The 21,917-nt window shown below is 35.9% G+C and overlaps 6 non-coding genes across 6 annotated transcripts; all 6 read right to left on the bottom strand.

The window, feature by feature from the left end:
* Window positions 1-312: 312 nt before the first annotated feature.
* On the bottom strand, window positions 313-386 carry TRNAI-AAU (transfer RNA isoleucine (anticodon AAU)). Its single transcript has one exon. It is a non-coding gene; the product is annotated as a tRNA-Ile (tRNA).
* Window positions 387-1,194: 808 nt separating this feature from the next.
* TRNAI-AAU (transfer RNA isoleucine (anticodon AAU)) lies at window positions 1,195-1,268 on the bottom strand. Its single transcript has one exon. It is a non-coding gene; the product is annotated as a tRNA-Ile (tRNA).
* A 4,332-nt stretch (window positions 1,269-5,600) lies between these two features.
* Window positions 5,601-5,674, bottom strand: TRNAI-AAU (transfer RNA isoleucine (anticodon AAU)). Its single transcript has one exon. It is a non-coding gene; the product is annotated as a tRNA-Ile (tRNA).
* An 808-nt stretch (window positions 5,675-6,482) lies between these two features.
* TRNAI-AAU (transfer RNA isoleucine (anticodon AAU)) lies at window positions 6,483-6,556 on the bottom strand. Its single transcript has one exon. It is a non-coding gene; the product is annotated as a tRNA-Ile (tRNA).
* An 11,384-nt stretch (window positions 6,557-17,940) lies between these two features.
* Window positions 17,941-18,014, bottom strand: TRNAI-AAU (transfer RNA isoleucine (anticodon AAU)). Its single transcript has one exon. It is a non-coding gene; the product is annotated as a tRNA-Ile (tRNA).
* Window positions 18,015-18,822: 808 nt separating this feature from the next.
* On the bottom strand, window positions 18,823-18,896 carry TRNAI-AAU (transfer RNA isoleucine (anticodon AAU)). Its single transcript has one exon. It is a non-coding gene; the product is annotated as a tRNA-Ile (tRNA).
* Window positions 18,897-21,917: the final 3,021 nt, after the last annotated feature.

The raw sequence follows: 21,917 nt of genomic DNA, 5'->3' as shown, positions 1-21,917 counted from the left end.
TTCAATCACCAAATAAATGTCCTGATTGATTAATTTGCCTTAGCATTTCTTAGATTTGCCATATTGCTATATTTGAGAAAAGTTTTCTATGTATGCCATATAGAGAAATGCTGCATCAGCCAAAGGATGACATTTTTGTTTATTCCTAACATGGATTTAAAAATTATCTGTTTTGTATGTGTCTATGATGTTCTCTAGCAAGTTTCAAGGGCTGCTAACTGTAGCCAATGCATTCATCCCACACTTAATGCACTTTGCCGCTGGATAAAATCCCTTCTTGGCATTTCTTGTAGGACAACAAGAAAAAGCACATGGCCCGTATGGGGATCGAACACATGACCTTGGCGTTATTAGCACCACGCTCTAACCAACTGAGCTAACCGGCCAAACATAAAAACATCTGCAAACTCATAAATGCCAAATGTACCTAAGACAGGAGAACATTCAGTATTTCAAAGATCAGCAATATTGAGTAGAGGAAGACTCTCTAATAATGGGTTCCATGGTGTAATGGTGAGCACTTTGGACTTTGAATCCAGTAATCTGATTTCAAATCTTGGTGGGACCTAACTTTGTTCAATTTCCTTAAAGTTGAATTTTAGGATAGCTTATCTATATTTAAACTTTGTATAAATCCCATCATCTTCAGTGGTTTCTTTACTCCAAACTAATTTTGAAACTGTTTCAAATCAGTTTTCAACTGGAGAGATGTTTGTCAAACATTTGGAAATAGGAAAAGTTGCAATAAGAATGCAATGATCCATCACTTGTGCTATGGTTTTAAGATATTCTGGTTTTAAGAATTTTCTTCTTCAGTGTGCACCAATGAGAGTAAAGGTCTGTTCTTCTTCTCGTCTTAAAACTTAGTCCCCCATAGTAGATTCAATCACCAAATAAATGTCCTGATTGATTAATTTGCCTTAGCATTTCTTAGATTTGCCATATTGCTATATTTGAGAAAAAGTTTTCTATGTATGCCATATAGAGAAATGCTGCATCAGCCAAAGGATGACATTTTTGTTTATTCCTAACATGGATTTAAAAATTCTCTGTTTTGTATGTGTCTATGATGTTCTCTAGCAAGTTTCAAGGGCTGCTAACTGTAGCCAATGCATTCATCCCACACTTCATGCACTTTGCCGCTGGATAAAATCCCTTCTTGGCATTTCTTGTAGGACAACAAGAAAAAGCACATGGCCCGTATGGGGATCGAACACATGACCTTGGCGTTATTAGCACCACGCTCTAACCAACTGAGCTAACCGGCCAAACATAAAAACATCTGCAAACTCATAAATGCCAAATGTACCTAAAACAGGAGAACATTCAGTATTTCAAAGATCAGCAATATTGAGTAGAGGAAGACTCTCTAATAATGGGTTCTATGGTGTAATGGTGAGCACTTTGGACTTCGAATCCAGTAATCTGATTTCAAATCTTGGTGGGACCTAACTTTGTTCAATTTCCTTAAAGTTGAATTTTAGGATAGCTTATCTATATTTAAACTTTGTATAAATCCCATCATCTTCAGTGGTTTCTTTACTCCAAACTAATTTTGAAACTGTTTCAAATCAGTTTTCAACTGGAGAGATGTTTGTCAAACATTTGGAAATAGGAAAAGTTGCAATAAGAATGCAATGATCCATCACTTGTGCTGAGGTTTTAAGATATTCTGGTTTTAAGAATTTTCTTCTTCAGTGTGCACTAATGAGAGTAAAGGTCTGTTCTTCTTCTCTTCTTAAAACTTAGTCCCCCATAGTAGATTCAATCACCAAATAAATGTCCTGATTGATTAATTTGCCTTAGCATTTCTTAGATTTGCCATATTGCTATATTTGAGAAAAGTTTTCTATGTATGCCATATAGCGAAATGCTGCATCAGCCAAAGCATGACATTTTTGTTTATTCCTAACATGGATTTAAAAATTCTCTGTTTTGTATGTGTCTATGATGTTCTCTAGCAAGTTTCAAGGGCTGCTAACTGTAGCCAATGCATTCATCCCACACTTAATGCACTTTGCCGCTGGATAAAATCCCTTCTTGGCATTTCTTGTAGGACAACAAGAAAAAGCACATGGCCCATATGGGGATCGTACACATGACCTTGGCGTTATTAGCACCACGCTCTAACCAACTGAGCTAACCAGCCAAACATAAAAGCATCAGCAAACACAAAAATGCCAAATGTACCTAAAACAGGAGAACATTCAGTATTTCAAAGATCAGCAATATTGAGTAGAGGAAGACTCTCTAATAATGGGTTCCATGGTGTAATGGTGAGCACTTTGGACTTTGAATCCAGTAATCTGATTTCAAATCTTGGTGGGACCTAACTTTGTTCAATTTCCTTAAAGTTGAATTTTAGGATAGCTTATCTATATTTAAACTTTGTATAAATCCCATCATCTTCAGTGGTTTCTTTACTCCAAACTAATTTTGAAACTGTTTCAAATCAGTTTTCAACTGGAGAGATGTTTGTCAAACATTTGGAAATAGGAAAAGTTGCAATAAGAATGCAGTGATCCATCACTTGTGCTGTGGTTTTAAGATATTCTGGTTTTAAGAATTTTCTTCTTCAGTGTGCACTAATGAGAGTAAAGGTCTGTTCTTCTTCTCTTCTTAAAACTTAGTCCCCCATAGTAGATTCAATCACCAAATAAATGTCCTGATTGATTAATTTGCCTTAGCATTTCTTAGATTTGCCATATTGCTATATTTGAGAAAAGTTTTCTATGTATGCCATATAGAGAAATGCTGCATCAGCCAAAGGATGACATTTTTGTTTATTCCTAACATGGATTTAAAAATTATCTGTTTTGTATGTGTCTATGATGTTCTCTAGCAAGTTTCAAGGGCTGCTAACTGTAGCCAATTCATTCATCCCACACTTAATGCACTTTGCCGCTGGATAAAATCCCTTCTTGGCATTTCTTGTAGGACAACAAGAAAAAGCACATGGCCCATATGGGGATCGTACACATGACCTTGGCGTTATTAGCACCACGCTCTAACCAACTGAGCTAACCAGCCAAACATAAAAGCATCAGCAAACACAAAAATGCCAAATGTACCTAAAACAGGAGAACATTCAGTATTTCAAAGATCAGCAATATTGAGTAGAGGAAGACTCTCTAATAATGGGTTCCATGGTGTAATGGTGAGCACTTTGGACTTTGAATCCAGTAATCTGATTTCAAATCTTGGTGGGACCTAACTTTGTTCAATTTCCTTAAAGTTGAATTTTAGGATAGCTTATCTATATTTAAACTTTGTATAAATCCCATCATCTTCAGTGGTTTCTTTACTCCAAACTAATTTTGAAACTGTTTCAAATCAGTTTTCAACTGGAGAGATGTTTGTCAAACATTTGGAAATAGGAAAAGTTGCAATAAGAATGCAATGATCCATCACTTGTGCTATGGTTTTAAGATATTCTGGTTTTAAGAATTTTCTTCTTCAGTGTGCACCAATGAGAGTAAAGGTCTGTTCTTCTTCTCGTCTTAAAACTTAGTCCCCCATAGTAGATTCAATCACCAAATAAATGTCCTGATTGATTAATTTGCCTTAGCATTTCTTAGATTTGCCATATTGCTATATTTGAGAAAAAGTTTTCTATGTATGCCATATAGAGAAATGCTGCATCAGCCAAAGGATGACATTTTTGTTTAGTCCTAACATGGATTTAAAAATTCTCTGTTTTGTATGTGTCTATGATGTTCTCTAGCAAGTTTCAAGGGCTGCTAACTGTAGCCAATGCATTCATCCCACACTGCATGCACTTTGCCGCTGGATAAAATCCCTTCTTGGCATTTCTTGTAAGACAACAATAAAAAGCACATGGCCCGTATGGGGATCAAACACATGACCTTGGCGTTATTAGCACCACGCTCTAACCAACTGAGCTAACCGGCCAAACATAAACACATCAGCAAACACAAAAATGCCAAATGTACCTAAAACAGGAGAACATTCAGTATTTCAAAGATCAGCAATATTGAATAGAGGAAGACTCTCTAATAATGGGTTCCATGGTGTAATGGTGAGCACTTTGGACTTTGAATCCAGTAATCTGATTTCAATTCTTGGTGGGACCTAACTTTGTTCAATTTCCTTAAAGTTGAATTTTAGGATAGCTTATCTATATTTAAACTTTGTATAAATCCCATCATCTTCAGTGGTTTTTTTACTCCAAACTAATTTTGAAGCTGTTTCAAATCAGTTTTCAACTGGAGAGATGTTTGTCAAACATTTGGAAATAGGAAAAGTTGCAATAAGAATGCAGTGATCCATCACTTGTGCTGTGGTTTTAAGATATTCTGGTTTTAAGAATTTTCTTCTTCAGTGTGCACTAATGAGAGTAAAGGTCTGTTCTTCTTCTCTTCTTAAAACTTAGTCCCCCATAGTAGATTCAATCACCAAATAAATGTCCTGATTGATTAATTTGCCTTAGCATTTCTTAGATTTGCCATATTGCTATATTTGAGAAAAGTTTTCTATGTATGCCATATAGCGAAATGCTGCATCAGCCAAAGCATGACATTTTTGTTTATTCCTAACATGGATTTAAAAATTATCTGTTTTGTATGTGTCTATGATGTTCTCTAGCAAGTTTCAAGGGCTGCTAACTGTAGCCAATGCATTCATCCCACACTTAATGCACTTTGCCGCTGGATAAAATCCCTTCTTGGCATTTCTTGTAGGACAACAAGAAAAAGCACATGGCCCATATGGGGATCGTACACATGACCTTGGCGTTATTAGCACCACGCTCTAACCAACTGAGCTAACCAGCCAAACATAAAAGCATCAGCAAACACAAAAATGCCAAATGTACCTAAAACAGGAGAACATTCAGTATTTCAAAGATCAGCAATATTGAGTAGAGGAAGACTCTCTAATAATGGGTTCCATGGTGTAATGGTGAGCACTTTGGACTTTGAATCCAGTAATCTGATTTCAAATCTTGGTGGGACCTAACTTTGTTCAATTTCCTTAAAGTTGAATTTTAGGATAGCTTATCTATATTTAAACTTTGTATAAATCCCATCATCTTCAGTGGTTTCTTTACTCCAAACTAATTTTGAAACTGTTTCAAATCAGTTTTCAACTGGAGAGATGTTTGTCAAACATTTGGAAATAGGAAAAGTTGCAATAAGAATGCAATGATCCATCACTTGTGCTATGGTTTTAAGATATTCTGGTTTTAAGAATTTTCTTCTTCAGTGTGCACCAATGAGAGTAAAGGTCTGTTCTTCTTCTCGTCTTAAAACTTAGTCCCCCATAGTAGATTCAATCACCAAATAAATGTCCTGATTGATTAATTTGCCTTAGCATTTCTTAGATTTGCCATATTGCTATATTTGAGAAAAGTTTTCTATGTATGCCATATAGAGAAATGCTGCATCAGCCAAAGGATGACATTTTTGTTTATTCCTAACATGGATTTAAAAATTATCTGTTTTGTATGTGTCTATGATGTTCTCTAGCAAGTTTCAAGGGCTGCTAACTGTAGCCAATGCATTCATCCCACACTTAATGCACTTTGCCGCTGGATAAAATCCCTTCTTGGCATTTCTTGTAGGACAACAAGAAAAAGCACATGGCCCGTATGGGGATCGAACACATGACCTTGGCGTTATTAGCACCACGCTCTAACCAACTGAGCTAACCGGCCAAACATAAAAACATCTGCAAACTCATAAATGCCAAATGTACCTAAGACAGGAGAACATTCAGTATTTCAAAGATCAGCAATATTGAGTAGAGGAAGACTCTCTAATAATGGGTTCCATGGTGTAATGGTGAGCACTTTGGACTTTGAATCCAGTAATCTGATTTCAAATCTTGGTGGGACCTAACTTTGTTCAATTTCCTTAAAGTTGAATTTTAGGATAGCTTATCTATATTTAAACTTTGTATAAATCCCATCATCTTCAGTGGTTTCTTTACTCCAAACTAATTTTGAAACTGTTTCAAATCAGTTTTCAACTGGAGAGATGTTTGTCAAACATTTGGAAATAGGAAAAGTTGCAATAAGAATGCAATGATCCATCACTTGTGCTATGGTTTTAAGATATTCTGGTTTTAAGAATTTTCTTCTTCAGTGTGCACCAATGAGAGTAAAGGTCTGTTCTTCTTCTCGTCTTAAAACTTAGTCCCCCATAGTAGATTCAATCACCAAATAAATGTCCTGATTGATTAATTTGCCTTAGCATTTCTTAGATTTGCCATATTGCTATATTTGAGAAAAAGTTTTCTATGTATGCCATATAGAGAAATGCTGCATCAGCCAAAGGATGACATTTTTGTTTATTCCTAACATGGATTTAAAAATTCTCTGTTTTGTATGTGTCTATGATGTTCTCTAGCAAGTTTCAAGGGCTGCTAACTGTAGCCAATGCATTCATCCCACACTTCATGCACTTTGCCGCTGGATAAAATCCCTTCTTGGCATTTCTTGTAGGACAACAAGAAAAAGCACATGGCCCGTATGGGGATCGAACACATGACCTTGGCGTTATTAGCACCACGCTCTAACCAACTGAGCTAACCGGCCAAACATAAAAACATCTGCAAACTCATAAATGCCAAATGTACCTAAAACAGGAGAACATTCAGTATTTCAAAGATCAGCAATATTGAGTAGAGGAAGACTCTCTAATAATGGGTTCTATGGTGTAATGGTGAGCACTTTGGACTTCGAATCCAGTAATCTGATTTCAAATCTTGGTGGGACCTAACTTTGTTCAATTTCCTTAAAGTTGAATTTTAGGATAGCTTATCTATATTTAAACTTTGTATAAATCCCATCATCTTCAGTGGTTTCTTTACTCCAAACTAATTTTGAAACTGTTTCAAATCAGTTTTCAACTGGAGAGATGTTTGTCAAACATTTGGAAATAGGAAAAGTTGCAATAAGAATGCAATGATCCATCACTTGTGCTGAGGTTTTAAGATATTCTGGTTTTAAGAATTTTCTTCTTCAGTGTGCACTAATGAGAGTAAAGGTCTGTTCTTCTTCTCTTCTTAAAACTTAGTCCCCCATAGTAGATTCAATCACCAAATAAATGTCCTGATTGATTAATTTGCCTTAGCATTTCTTAGATTTGCCATATTGCTATATTTGAGAAAAGTTTTCTATGTATGCCATATAGCGAAATGCTGCATCAGCCAAAGCATGACATTTTTGTTTATTCCTAACATGGATTTAAAAATTCTCTGTTTTGTATGTGTCTATGATGTTCTCTAGCAAGTTTCAAGGGCTGCTAACTGTAGCCAATGCATTCATCCCACACTTAATGCACTTTGCCGCTGGATAAAATCCCTTCTTGGCATTTCTTGTAGGACAACAAGAAAAAGCACATGGCCCATATGGGGATCGTACACATGACCTTGGCGTTATTAGCACCACGCTCTAACCAACTGAGCTAACCAGCCAAACATAAAAGCATCAGCAAACACAAAAATGCCAAATGTACCTAAAACAGGAGAACATTCAGTATTTCAAAGATCAGCAATATTGAGTAGAGGAAGACTCTCTAATAATGGGTTCCATGGTGTAATGGTGAGCACTTTGGACTTTGAATCCAGTAATCTGATTTCAAATCTTGGTGGGACCTAACTTTGTTCAATTTCCTTAAAGTTGAATTTTAGGATAGCTTATCTATATTTAAACTTTGTATAAATCCCATCATCTTCAGTGGTTTCTTTACTCCAAACTAATTTTGAAACTGTTTCAAATCAGTTTTCAACTGGAGAGATGTTTGTCAAACATTTGGAAATAGGAAAAGTTGCAATAAGAATGCAGTGATCCATCACTTGTGCTGTGGTTTTAAGATATTCTGGTTTTAAGAATTTTCTTCTTCAGTGTGCACTAATGAGAGTAAAGGTCTGTTCTTCTTCTCTTCTTAAAACTTAGTCCCCCATAGTAGATTCAATCACCAAATAAATGTCCTGATTGATTAATTTGCCTTAGCATTTCTTAGATTTGCCATATTGCTATATTTGAGAAAAAGTTTTCTATGTATGCCATATAGAGAAATGCTGCATCAGCCAAAGGATGACATTTTTGTTTAGTCCTAACATGGATTTAAAAATTCTCTGTTTTGTATGTGTCTATGATGTTCTCTAGCAAGTTTCAAGGGCTGCTAACTGTAGCCAATGCATTCATCCCACACTTCATGCACTTTGCCGCTGGATAAAATCCCTTCTTGGCATTTCTTGTAAGACAACAATAAAAAGCACATGGCCCGTATGGGGATCAAACACATGACCTTGGCATTATTAGCACCACGCTCTAACCGACTGAGCTAACCGGCCAAACATAAACACATCAGCAAACACAAAAATGCCAAATGTACCTAAAACAGGAGAACATTCAGTATTTCAAAGATCAGCAATATTGAATAGAGGAAGACTCTCTAATAATGGGTTCCATGGTGTAATGGTGAGCACTTTGGACTTTGAATCCAGTAATCTGATTTCAATTCTTGGTGGGACCTAACTTTGTTCAATTTCCTTAAAGTTGAATTTTAGGATAGCTTATCTATATTTAAACTTTGTATAAATCCCATCATCTTCAGTGGTTTTTTTACTCCAAACTAATTTTGAAGCTGTTTCAAATCAGTTTTCAACTGGAGAGATGTTTGTCAAACATTTGGAAATAGGAAAAGTTGCAATAAGAATGCAGTGATCCATCACTTGTGCTGTGGTTTTAAGATATTCTGGTTTTAAGAATTTTCTTCTTCAGTGTGCACTAATGAGAGTAAAGGTCTGTTCTTCTTCTCTTCTTAAAACTTAGTCCCCCATAGTAGATTCAATCACCAAATAAATGTCCTGATTGATTAATTTGCCTTAGCATTTCTTAGATTTGCCATATTGCTATATTTGAGAAAAGTTTTCTATGTATGCCATATAGCGAAATGCTGCATCAGCCAAAGCATGACATTTTTGTTTATTCCTAACATGGATTTAAAAATTCTCTGTTTTGTATGTGTCTATGATGTTCTCTAGCAAGTTTCAAGGGCTGCTAACTGTAGCCAATGCATTCATCCCACACTTAGTGCACTTTGCCGCTGGATAAAATCCCTTCTTGGCATTTCTTGTAGGACAACAAGAAAAAGCACATGGCCCATATGGGGATCGTACACATGACCTTGGTGTTATTAGCACCACGCTCTAACCAACTGAGCTAACCAGCCAAACATAAAAGCATCAGCAAACACAAAAATGCCAAATGTACCTAAAACAGGAGAACATTCAGTATTTCAAAGATCAGCAATATTGAGTAGAGGAAGACTCTCTAATAATGGGTTCCATGGTGTAATGGTGAGCACTTTGGACTTTGAATCCAGTAATCTGATTTCAAATCTTGGTGGGACCTAACTTTGTTCAATTTCCTTAAAGTTGAATTTTAGAATAGCTTATCTATATTTAAACTTTGTATAAATAACATCATCTTCAGTGGTTTCTTTACTCCAAACTAATTTTGAAACTGTTTCAAATCAGTTTTCAACTGGAGAGATGTTTGTCAAACATTTGGAAATAGGAAAAGTTGCAATAAGAATGCAGTGATCCATCACTTGTGCTGTGGTTTTAAGATATTCTGGTTTTAAGAATTTTCTTCTTCAGTGTGCACTAATGAGAGTAAAGGTCTGTTCTTCTTCTCTTCTTATAACTTAGGCCCCCATAGTAGATTCAATCACCAAATAAATGTCCTGATTGATTAATTTGCCTTAGCATTTCTTAGATTTGCCATATTGCTATATTTGAGAAAAAGTTTTCAATGTATGCCATATAGAGAAATGCTGCATCAGCCAAAGGATGACATTTTTGTTTATTCCTAACATGGATTTAAAAATTCTCTGTTTTGTATGTGTCTATGATGTTCTCTAGCAAGTTTCAAGGGCTGCTAACTGTAGCCAATGCATTCATCCCACACTTCATGCACTTTGCCGCTGGATAAAATCCCTTCTTGGCATTTCTTGTAAGACAACAATAAAAAGCACATGGCCCGTATGGGGATCAAACACATGACCTTGGCGTTATTAGCACCACGCTCTAACCAACTGAGCTAACCGGCCAAACATAAACACATCAGCAAACACAAAAATGCCAAATGTACCTAAAACAGGAGAACATTCAGTATTTCAAAGATCAGCAATATTGAATAGAGGAAGACTCTCTAATAATGGGTTCCATGGTGTAATGGTGAGCACTTTGGACTTTGAATCCAGTAATCTGATTTCAATTCTTGGTGGGACCTAACTTTGTTCAATTTCCTTAAAGTTGAATTTTAGGATAGCTTATCTATATTTAAACTTTGTATAAATCCCATCATCTTCAGTGGTTTTTTTACTCCAAACTAATTTTGAAGCTGTTTCAAATCAGTTTTCAACTGGAGAGATGTTTGTCAAACATTTGGAAATAGGAAAAGTTGCAATAAGAATGCAGTGATCCATCACTTGTGCTGTGGTTTTAAGATATTCTGGTTTTAAGAATTTTCTTCTTCAGTGTGCACTAATGAGAGTAAAGGTCTGTTCTTCTTCTCTTCTTAAAACTTAGTCCCCCATAGTAGATTCAATTACCAAATAAATGTCCTGATTGATTAATTTGCCTTAGCATTTCTTAGATTTGCCATATTGCTATATTTGAGAAAAGTTTTCTATGTATGCCATATAGCGAAATGCTGCATCAGCCAAAGCATGACATTTTTGTTTATTCCTAACATGGATTTAAAAATTATCTGTTTTGTATGTGTCTATGATGTTCTCTAGCAAGTTTCAAGGGCTGCTAACTGTAGCCAATGCATTCATCCCACACTTAATGCACTTTGCCGCTGGATAAAATCCCTTCTTGGCATTTCTTGTAGGACAACAAGAAAAAGCACATGGCCCATATGGGGATCGTACACATGACCTTGGCGTTATTAGCACCACGCTCTAACCAACTGAGCTAACCAGCCAAACATAAAAGCATCAGCAAACACAAAAATGCCAAATGTACCTAAAACAGGAGAACATTCAGTATTTCAAAGATCAGCAATATTGAGTAGAGGAAGACTCTCTAATAATGGGTTCCATGGTGTAATGGTGAGCACTTTGGACTTTGAATCCAGTAATCTGATTTCAAATCTTGGTGGGACCTAACTTTGTTCAATTTCCTTAAAGTTGAATTTTAGGATAGCTTATCTATATTTAAACTTTGTATAAATCCCATCATCTTCAGTGGTTTCTTTACTCCAAACTAATTTTGAAACTGTTTCAAATCAGTTTTCAACTGGAGAGATGTTTGTCAAACATTTGGAAATAGGAAAAGTTGCAATAAGAATGCAGTGATCCATCACTTGTGCTGTGGTTTTAAGATATTCTGGTTTTAAGAATTTTCTTCTTCAGTGTGCACTAATGAGAGTAAAGGTCTGTTCTTCTTCTCTTCTTAAAACTTAGTCCCCCATAGTAGATTCAATCACCAAATAAATGTCCTGATTGATTAATTTGCCTTAGCATTTCTTAGATTTGCCATATTGCTATATTTGAGAAAAAGTTTTCTATGTATGCCATATAGAGAAATGCTGCATCAGCCAAAGGATGACATTTTTGTTTAGTCCTAACATGGATTTAAAAATTCTCTGTTTTGTATGTGTCTATGATGTTCTCTAGCAAGTTTCAAGGGCTGCTAACTGTAGCCAATGCATTCATCCCACACTTCATGCACTTTGCCGCTGGATAAAATCCCTTCTTGGCATTTCTTGTAAGACAACAATAAAAACCACATGGCCCGTATGGGGATCAAACACATGACCTTGGCATTATTAGCACCACGCTCTAACCGACTGAGCTAACCGGCCAAACATAAACACATCAGCAAACACAAAAATGCCAAATGTACCTAAAACAGGAGAACATTCAGTATTTCAAAGATCAGCAATATTGAATAGAGGAAGACTCTCTAATAATGGGTTCCATGGTGTAATGGTGAGCACTTTGGACTTTGAATCCAGTAATCTGATTTCAATTCTTGGTGGGACCTAACTTTGTTCAATTTCCTTAAAGTTGAATTTTAGGATAGCTTATCTATATTTAAACTTTGTATAAATCCCATCATCTTCAGTGGTTTTTTTACTCCAAACTAATTTTGAAGCTGTTTCAAATCAGTTTTCAACTGGAGAGATGTTTGTCAAACATTTGGAAATAGGAAAAGTTGCAATAAGAATGCAGTGATCCATCACTTGTGCTGTGGTTTTAAGATATTCTGGTTTTAAGAATTTTCTTCTTCAGTGTGCACTAATGAGAGTAAAGGTCTGTTCTTCTTCTCTTCTTAAAACTTAGTCCCCCATAGTAGATTCAATCACCAAATAAATGTCCTGATTGATTAATTTGCCTTAGCATTTCTTAGATTTGCCATATTGCTATATTTGAGAAAAGTTTTCTATGTATGCCATATAGCGAAATGCTGCATCAGCCAAAGCATGACATTTTTGTTTATTCCTAACATGGATTTAAAAATTCTCTGTTTTGTATGTGTCTATGATGTTCTCTAGCAAGTTTCAAGGGCTGCTAACTGTAGCCAATGCATTCATCCCACACTTAGTGCACTTTGCCGCTGGATAAAATCCCTTCTTGGCATTTCTTGTAGGACAACAAGAAAAAGCACATGGCCCATATGGGGATCGTACACATGACCTTGGTGTTATTAGCACCACGCTCTAACCAACTGAGCTAACCAGCCAAACATAAAAGCATCAGCAAACACAAAAATGCCAAATGTACCTAAAACAGGAGAACATTCAGTATTTCAAAGATCAGCAATATTGAGTAGAGGAAGACTCTCTAATAATGGGTTCCATGGTGTAATGGTGAGCACTTTGGACTTTGAATCCAGTAATCTGATTTCAAATCTTGGTGGGACCTAACTTTGTTCAATTTCCTTAAAGTTGAATTTTAGAATAGCTTATCTATATTTAAACTTTGTATAAATAACATCATCTTCAGTGGTTTCTTTACTCCAAACTAATTTTGAAACTGTTTCAAATCAGTTTTCAACTGGAGAGATGTTTGTCAAACATTTGGAAATAGGAAAAGTTGCAATAAGAATGCAGTGATCCATCACTTGTGCTGTGGTTTTAAGATATTCTGGTTTTAAGAATTTTCTTCTTCAGTGTGCACTAATGAGAGTAAAGGTCTGTTCTTCTTCTCTTCTTAAAACTTAGTCCCCCATAGTAGATTCAATCACCAAATAAATGTCCTGATTGATTAATTTGCCTTAGCATTTCTTAGATTTGCCATATTGCTATATTTGAGAAAAAGTTTTCTATGTATGCCATATAGAGAAATGCTGCATCAGCCAAAGGATGACATTTTTGTTTAGTCCTAACATGGATTTAAATATTCTCTGTTTTGTATGTGTCTATGATGTTCTCTAGCAAGTTTCAAGGGCTGCTAACTGTAGCCAATGCATTCATCCCACACTTCATGCACTTTGCCGCTGGATAAAATCCCTTCTTGGCATTTCTTGTAAGACAACAATAAAAAGCACATGGCCCGTATGGGGATCAAACACATGACCTTGGCGTTATTAGCACCACGCTCTAACCAACTGAGCTAACCGGCCAAACATAAACACATCAGCAAACACAAAAATGCCAAATGTACCTAAAACAGGAGAACATTCAGTATTTCAAAGATCAGCAATATTGAATAGAGGAAGACTCTCTAATAATGGGTTCCATGGTGTAATGGTGAGCACTTTGGACTTTGAATCCAGTAATCTGATTTCAATTCTTGGTGGGACCTAACTTTGTTCAATTTCCTTAAAGTTGAATTTTAGGATAGCTTATCTATATTTAAACTTTGTATAAATCCCATCATCTTCAGTGGTTTTTTTACTCCAAACTAATTTTGAAGCTGTTTCAAATCAGTTTTCAACTGGAGAGATGTTTGTCAAACATTTGGAAATAGGAAAAGTTGCAATAAGAATGCAGTGATCCATCACTTGTGCTGTGGTTTTAAGATATTCTGGTTTTAAGAATTTTCTTCTTCAGTGTGCACTAATGAGAGTAAAGGTCTGTTCTTCTTCTCTTCTTAAAACTTAGTCCCCCATAGTAGATTCAATTACCAAATAAATGTCCTGATTGATTAATTTGCCTTAGCATTTCTTAGATTTGCCATATTGCTATATTTGAGAAAAGTTTTCTATGTATGCCATATAGCGAAATGCTGCATCAGCCAAAGCATGACATTTTTGTTTATTCCTAACATGGATTTAAAAATTATCTGTTTTGTATGTGTCTATGATGTTCTCTAGCAAGTTTCAAGGGCTGCTAACTGTAGCCAATGCATTCATCCCACACTTAATGCACTTTGCCGCTGGATAAAATCCCTTCTTGGCATTTCTTGTAGGACAACAAGAAAAAGCACATGGCCCATATGGGGATCGTACACATGACCTTGGCGTTATTAGCACCACGCTCTAACCAACTGAGCTAACCAGCCAAACATAAAAGCATCAGCAAACACAAAAATGCCAAATGTACCTAAAACAGGAGAACATTCAGTATTTCAAAGATCAGCAATATTGAGTAGAGGAAGACTCTCTAATAATGGGTTCCATGGTGTAATGGTGAGCACTTTGGACTTTGAATCCAGTAATCTGATTTCAAATCTTGGTGGGACCTAACTTTGTTCAATTTCCTTAAAGTTGAATTTTAGGATAGCTTATCTATATTTAAACTTTGTATAAATCCCATCATCTTCAGTGGTTTCTTTACTCCAAACTAATTTTGAAACTGTTTCAAATCAGTTTTCAACTGGAGAGATGTTTGTCAAACATTTGGAAATAGGAAAAGTTGCAATAAGAATGCAATGATCCATCACTTGTGCTATGGTTTTAAGATATTCTGGTTTTAAGAATTTTCTTCTTCAGTGTGCACCAATGAGAGTAAAGGTCTGTTCTTCTTCTCGTCTTAAAACTTAGTCCCCCATAGTAGATTCAATCACCAAATAAATGTCCTGATTGATTAATTTGCCTTAGCATTTCTTAGATTTGCCATATTGCTATATTTGAGAAAAGTTTTCTATGTATGCCATATAGAGAAATGCTGCATCAGCCAAAGGATGACATTTTTGTTTATTCCTAACATGGATTTAAAAATTATCTGTTTTGTATGTGTCTATGATGTTCTCTAGCAAGTTTCAAGGGCTGCTAACTGTAGCCAATTCATTCATCCCACACTTAATGCACTTTGCCGCTGGATAAAATCCCTTCTTGGCATTTCTTGTAGGACAACAAGAAAAAGCACATGGCCCATATGGGGATCGTACACATGACCTTGGCGTTATTAGCACCACGCTCTAACCAACTGAGCTAACCAGCCAAACATAAAAGCATCAGCAAACACAAAAATGCCAAATGTACCTAAAACAGGAGAACATTCAGTATTTCAAAGATCAGCAATATTGAGTAGAGGAAGACTCTCTAATAATGGGTTCCATGGTGTAATGGTGAGCACTTTGGACTTTGAATCCAGTAATCTGATTTCAAATCTTGGTGGGACCTAACTTTGTTCAATTTCCTTAAAGTTGAATTTTAGGATAGCTTATCTATATTTAAACTTTGTATAAATCCCATCATCTTCAGTGGTTTCTTTACTCCAAACTAATTTTGAAACTGTTTCAAATCAGTTTTCAACTGGAGAGATGTTTGTCAAACATTTGGAAATAGGAAAAGTTGCAATAAGAATGCAATGATCCATCACTTGTGCTATGGTTTTAAGATATTCTGGTTTTAAGAATTTTCTTCTTCAGTGTGCACCAATGAGAGTAAAGGTCTGTTCTTCTTCTCGTCTTAAAACTTAGTCCCCCATAGTAGATTCAATCACCAAATAAATGTCCTGATTGATTAATTTGCCTTAGCATTTCTTAGATTTGCCATATTGCTATATTTGAGAAAAAGTTTTCTATGTATGCCATATAGAGAAATGCTGCATCAGCCAAAGGATGACATTTTTGTTTAGTCCTAACATGGATTTAAAAATTCTCTGTTTTGTATGTGTCTATGATGTTCTCTAGCAAGTTTCAAGGGCTGCTAACTGTAGCCAATGCATTCATCCCACACTGCATGCACTTTGCCGCTGGATAAAATCCCTTCTTGGCATTTCTTGTAAGACAACAATAAAAAGCACATGGCCCGTATGGGGATCAAACACATGACCTTGGCGTTATTAGCACCACGCTCTAACCAACTGAGCTAACCGGCCAAACATAAACACATCAGCAAACACAAAAATGCCAAATGTACCTAAAACAGGAGAACATTCAGTATTTCAAAGATCAGCAATATTGAATAGAGGAAGACTCTCTAATAATGGGTTCCATGGTGTAATGGTGAGCACTTTGGACTTTGAATCCAGTAATCTGATTTCAATTCTTGGTGGGACCTAACTTTGTTCAATTTCCTTAAAGTTGAATTTTAGGATAGCTTATCTATATTTAAACTTTGTATAAATCCCATCATCTTCAGTGGTTTTTTTACTCCAAACTAATTTTGAAGCTGTTTCAAATCAGTTTTCAACTGGAGAGATGTTTGTCAAACATTTGGAAATAGGAAAAGTTGCAATAAGAATGCAGTGATCCATCACTTGTGCTGTGGTTTTAAGATATTCTGGTTTTAAGAATTTTCTTCTTCAGTGTGCACTAATGAGAGTAAAGGTCTGTTCTTCTTCTCTTCTTAAAACTTAGTCCCCCATAGTAGATTCAATCACCAAATAAATGTCCTGATTGATTAATTTGCCTTAGCATTTCTTAGATTTGCCATATTGCTATATTTGAGAAAAGTTTTCTATGTATGCCATATAGCGAAATGCTGCATCAGCCAAAGCATGACATTTTTGTTTATTCCTAACATGGATTTAAAAATTCTCTGTTTTGTATGTGTCTATGATGTTCTCTAGCAAGTTTCAAGGGCTGCTAACTGTAGCCAATGCATTCATCCCACACTTAATGCACTTTGCCGCTGGATAAAATCCCTTCTTGGCATTTCTTGTAGGACAACAAGAAAAAGCACATGGCCCATATGGGGATCGTACACATGACCTTGGCGTTATTAGCACCACGCTCTAACCAACTGAGCTAACCAGCCAAACATAAAAGCATCAGCAAACACAAAAATGCCAAATGTACCTAAAACAGGAGAACATTCAGTATTTCAAAGATCAGCAATATTGAGTAGAGGAAGACTCTCTAATAATGGGTTCCATGGTGTAATGGTGAGCACTTTGGACTTTGAATCCAGTAATCTGATTTCAAATCTTGGTGGGACCTAACTTTGTTCAATTTCCTTAAAGTTGAATTTTAGGATAGCTTATCTATATTTAAACTTTGTATAAATCCCATCATCTTCAGTGGTTTCTTTACTCCAAACTAATTTTGAAACTGTTTCAAATCAGTTTTCAACTGGAGAGATGTTTGTCAAACATTTGGAAATAGGAAAAGTTGCAATAAGAATGCAATGATCCATCACTTGTGCTATGGTTTTAAGATATTCTGGTTTTAAGAATTTTCTTCTTCAGTGTGCACCAATGAGAGTAAAGGTCTGTTCTTCTTCTCGTCTTAAAACTTAGTCCCCCATAGTAGATTCAATCACCAAATAAATGTCCTGATTGATTAATTTGCCTTAGCATTTCTTAGATTTGCCATATTGCTATATTTGAGAAAAGTTTTCTATGTATGCCATATAGAGAAATGCTGCATCAGCCAAAGGATGACATTTTTGTTTATTCCTAACATGGATTTAAAAATTATCTGTTTTGTATGTGTCTATGATGTTCTCTAGCAAGTTTCAAGGGCTGCTAACTGTAGCCAATGCATTCATCCCACACTTAATGCACTTTGCCGCTGGATAAAATCCCTTCTTGGCATTTCTTGTAGGACAACAAGAAAAAGCACATGGCCCGTATGGGGATCGAACACATGACCTTGGCGTTATTAGCACCACGCTCTAACCAACTGAGCTAACCGGCCAAACATAAAAACATCTGCAAACTCATAAATGCCAAATGTACCTAAGACAGGAGAACATTCAGTATTTCAAAGATCAGCAATATTGAGTAGAGGAAGACTCTCTAATAATGGGTTCCATGGTGTAATGGTGAGCACTTTGGACTTTGAATCCAGTAATCTGATTTCAAATCTTGGTGGGACCTAACTTTGTTCAATTTCCTTAAAGTTGAATTTTAGGATAGCTTATCTATATTTAAACTTTGTATAAATCCCATCATCTTCAGTGGTTTCTTTACTCCAAACTAATTTTGAAACTGTTTCAAATCAGTTTTCAACTGGAGAGATGTTTGTCAAACATTTGGAAATAGGAAAAGTTGCAATAAGAATGCAATGATCCATCACTTGTGCTATGGTTTTAAGATATTCTGGTTTTAAGAATTTTCTTCTTCAGTGTGCACCAATGAGAGTAAAGGTCTGTTCTTCTTCTCGTCTTAAAACTTAGTCCCCCATAGTAGATTCAATCACCAAATAAATGTCCTGATTGATTAATTTGCCTTAGCATTTCTTAGATTTGCCATATTGCTATATTTGAGAAAAAGTTTTCTATGTATGCCATATAGAGAAATGCTGCATCAGCCAAAGGATGACATTTTTGTTTATTCCTAACATGGATTTAAAAATTCTCTGTTTTGTATGTGTCTATGATGTTCTCTAGCAAGTTTCAAGGGCTGCTAACTGTAGCCAATGCATTCATCCCACACTTCATGCACTTTGCCGCTGGATAAAATCCCTTCTTGGCATTTCTTGTAGGACAACAAGAAAAAGCACATGGCCCGTATGGGGATCGAACACATGACCTTGGCGTTATTAGCACCACGCTCTAACCAACTGAGCTAACCGGCCAAACATAAAAACATCTGCAAACTCATAAATGCCAAATGTACCTAAAACAGGAGAACATTCAGTATTTCAAAGATCAGCAATATTGAGTAGAGGAAGACTCTCTAATAATGGGTTCTATGGTGTAATGGTGAGCACTTTGGACTTCGAATCCAGTAATCTGATTTCAAATCTTGGTGGGACCTAACTTTGTTCAATTTCCTTAAAGTTGAATTTTAGGATAGCTTATCTATATTTAAACTTTGTATAAATCCCATCATCTTCAGTGGTTTCTTTACTCCAAACTAATTTTGAAACTGTTTCAAATCAGTTTTCAACTGGAGAGATGTTTGTCAAACATTTGGAAATAGGAAAAGTTGCAATCAGAATGCAATGATCCATCACTTGTGCTGAGGTTTTAAGATATTCTGGTTTTAAGAATTTTCTTCTTCAGTGTGCACTAATGAGAGTAAAGGTCTGTTCTTCTTCTCTTCTTAAAACTTAGTCCCCCATAGTAGATTCAATCACCAAATAAATGTCCTGATTGATTAATTTGCCTTAGCATTTCTTAGATTTGCCATATTGCTATATTTGAGAAAAGTTTTCTATGTATGCCATATAGCGAAATGCTGCATCAGCCAAAGCATGACATTTTTGTTTATTCCTAACATGGATTTAAAAATTCTCTGTTTTGTATGTGTCTATGATGTTCTCTAGCAAGTTTCAAGGGCTGCTAACTGTAGCCAATGCATTCATCCCACACTTAATGCACTTTGCCGCTGGATAAAATCCCTTCTTGGCATTTCTTGTAGGACAACAAGAAAAAGCACATGGCCCATATGGGGATCGTACACATGACCTTGGCGTTATTAGCACCACGCTCTAACCAACTGAGCTAACCAGCCAAACATAAAAGCATCAGCAAACACAAAAATGCCAAATGTACCTAAAACAGGAGAACATTCAGTATTTCAAAGATCAGCAATATTGAGTAGAGGAAGACTCTCTAATAATGGGTTCCATGGTGTAATGGTGAGCACTTTGGACTTTGAATCCAGTAATCTGATTTCAAATCTTGGTGGGACCTAACTTTGTTCAATTTCCTTAAAGTTGAATTTTAGGATAGCTTATCTATATTTAAACTTTGTATAAATCCCATCATCTTCAGTGGTTTCTTTACTCCAAACTAATTTTGAAACTGTTTCAAATCAGTTTTCAACTGGAGAGATGTTTGTCAAACATTTGGAAATAGGAAAAGTTGCAATAAGAATGCAGTGATCCATCACTTGTGCTGTGGTTTTAAGATATTCTGGTTTTAAGAATTTTCTTCTTCAGTGTGCACTAATGAGAGTAAAGGTCTGTTCTTCTTCTCTTCTTAAAACTTAGTCCCCCATAGTAGATTCAATCACCAAATAAATGTCCTGATTGATTAATTTGCCTTAGCATTTCTTAGATTTGCCATATTGCTATATTTGAGAAAAAGTTTTCTATGTATGCCATATAGAGAAATGCTGCATCAGCCAAAGGATGACATTTTTGTTTAGTCCTAACATGGATTTAAAAATTCTCTGTTTTGTATGTGTCTATGATGTTCTCTAGCAAGTTTCAAGGGCTGCTAACTGTAGCCAATGCATTCATCCCACACTTCATGCACTTTGCCGCTGGGTAAAATCCCTTCTTGGCATTTCTTGTAAGACAACAATAAAAAGCACATGGCCCGTATGGGGATCAAACACATGACCTTGGCATTATTAGCACCACGCTCTAACCGACTGAGCTAACCGGCCAAACATAAACACATCAGCAAACACAAAAATGCCAAATGTACCTAAAACAGGAGAACATTCAGTATTTCAAAGATCAGCAATATTGAATAGAGGAAGACTCTCTAATAATGGGTTCCATGGTGTAATGGTGAGCACTTTGGACTTTGAATCCAGTAATCTGATTTCAATTCTTGGTGGGACCTAACTTTGTTCAATTTCCTTAAAGTTGAATTTTAGGATAGCTTATCTATATTTAAACTTTGTATAAATCCCATCATCTTCAGTGGTTTTTTTACTCCAAACTAATTTTGAAGCTGTTTCAAATCAGTTTTCAACTGGAGAGATGTTTGTCAAACATTTGGAAATAGGAAAAGTTGCAATAAGAATGCAGTGATCCATCACTTGTGCTGTGGTTTTAAGATATTCTGGTTTTAAGAATTTTCTTCTTCAGTGTGCACTAATGAGAGTAAAGGTCTGTTCTTCTTCTCTTCTTAAAACTTAGTCCCCCATAGTAGATTCAATCACCAAATAAATGTCCTGATTGATTAATTTGCCTTAGCATTTCTTAGATTTGCCATATTGCTATATTTGAGAAAAGTTTTCTATGTATGCCATATAGCGAAATGCTGCATCAGCCAAAGCATGACATTTTTGTTTATTCCTAACATGGATTTAAAAATTCTCTGTTTTGTATGTGTCTATGATGTTCTCTAGCAAGTTTCAAGGGCTGCTAACTGTAGCCAATGCATTCATCCCACACTTAGTGCACTTTGCCGCTGGATAAAATCCCTTCTTGGCATTTCTTGTAGGACAACAAGAAAAAGCACATGGCCCATATGGGGATCGTACACATGACCTTGGTGTTATTAGCACCACGCTCTAACCAACTGAGCTAACCAGCCAAACATAAAAGCATCAGCAAACACAAAAATGCCAAATGTACCTAAAACAGGAGAACATTCAGTATTTCAAAGATCAGCAATATTGAGTAGAGGAAGACTCTCTAATAATGGGTTCCATGGTGTAATGGTGAGCACTTTGGACTTTGAATCCAGTAATCTGATTTCAAATCTTGGTGGGACCTAACTTTGTTCAATTTCCTTAAAGTTGAATTTTAGGATAGCTTATCTATATTTAAACTTTGAATAAATCCCATCATCTTCAGTGGTTTCTTTACTCCAAACTAATTTTGAAACTGTTTCAAATCAGTTTTCAACTGGAGAGATGTTTGTCAAACATTTGGAAATAGGAAAAGTTGCAATAAGAATGCAATGATCCA

Source organism: Taudactylus pleione, unplaced genomic scaffold (genome assembly GCF_031769625.1).
Source record: "Taudactylus pleione unplaced genomic scaffold, aTauple2 ptg000085l, whole genome shotgun sequence".
NCBI classification, from domain to species: Eukaryota; Metazoa; Chordata; class Amphibia; order Anura; family Myobatrachidae; genus Taudactylus; species Taudactylus pleione.
The sequence above is the reverse complement of the archived record's forward strand: the minus strand, read 5'-3'. Positions and strand labels throughout refer to the sequence as shown.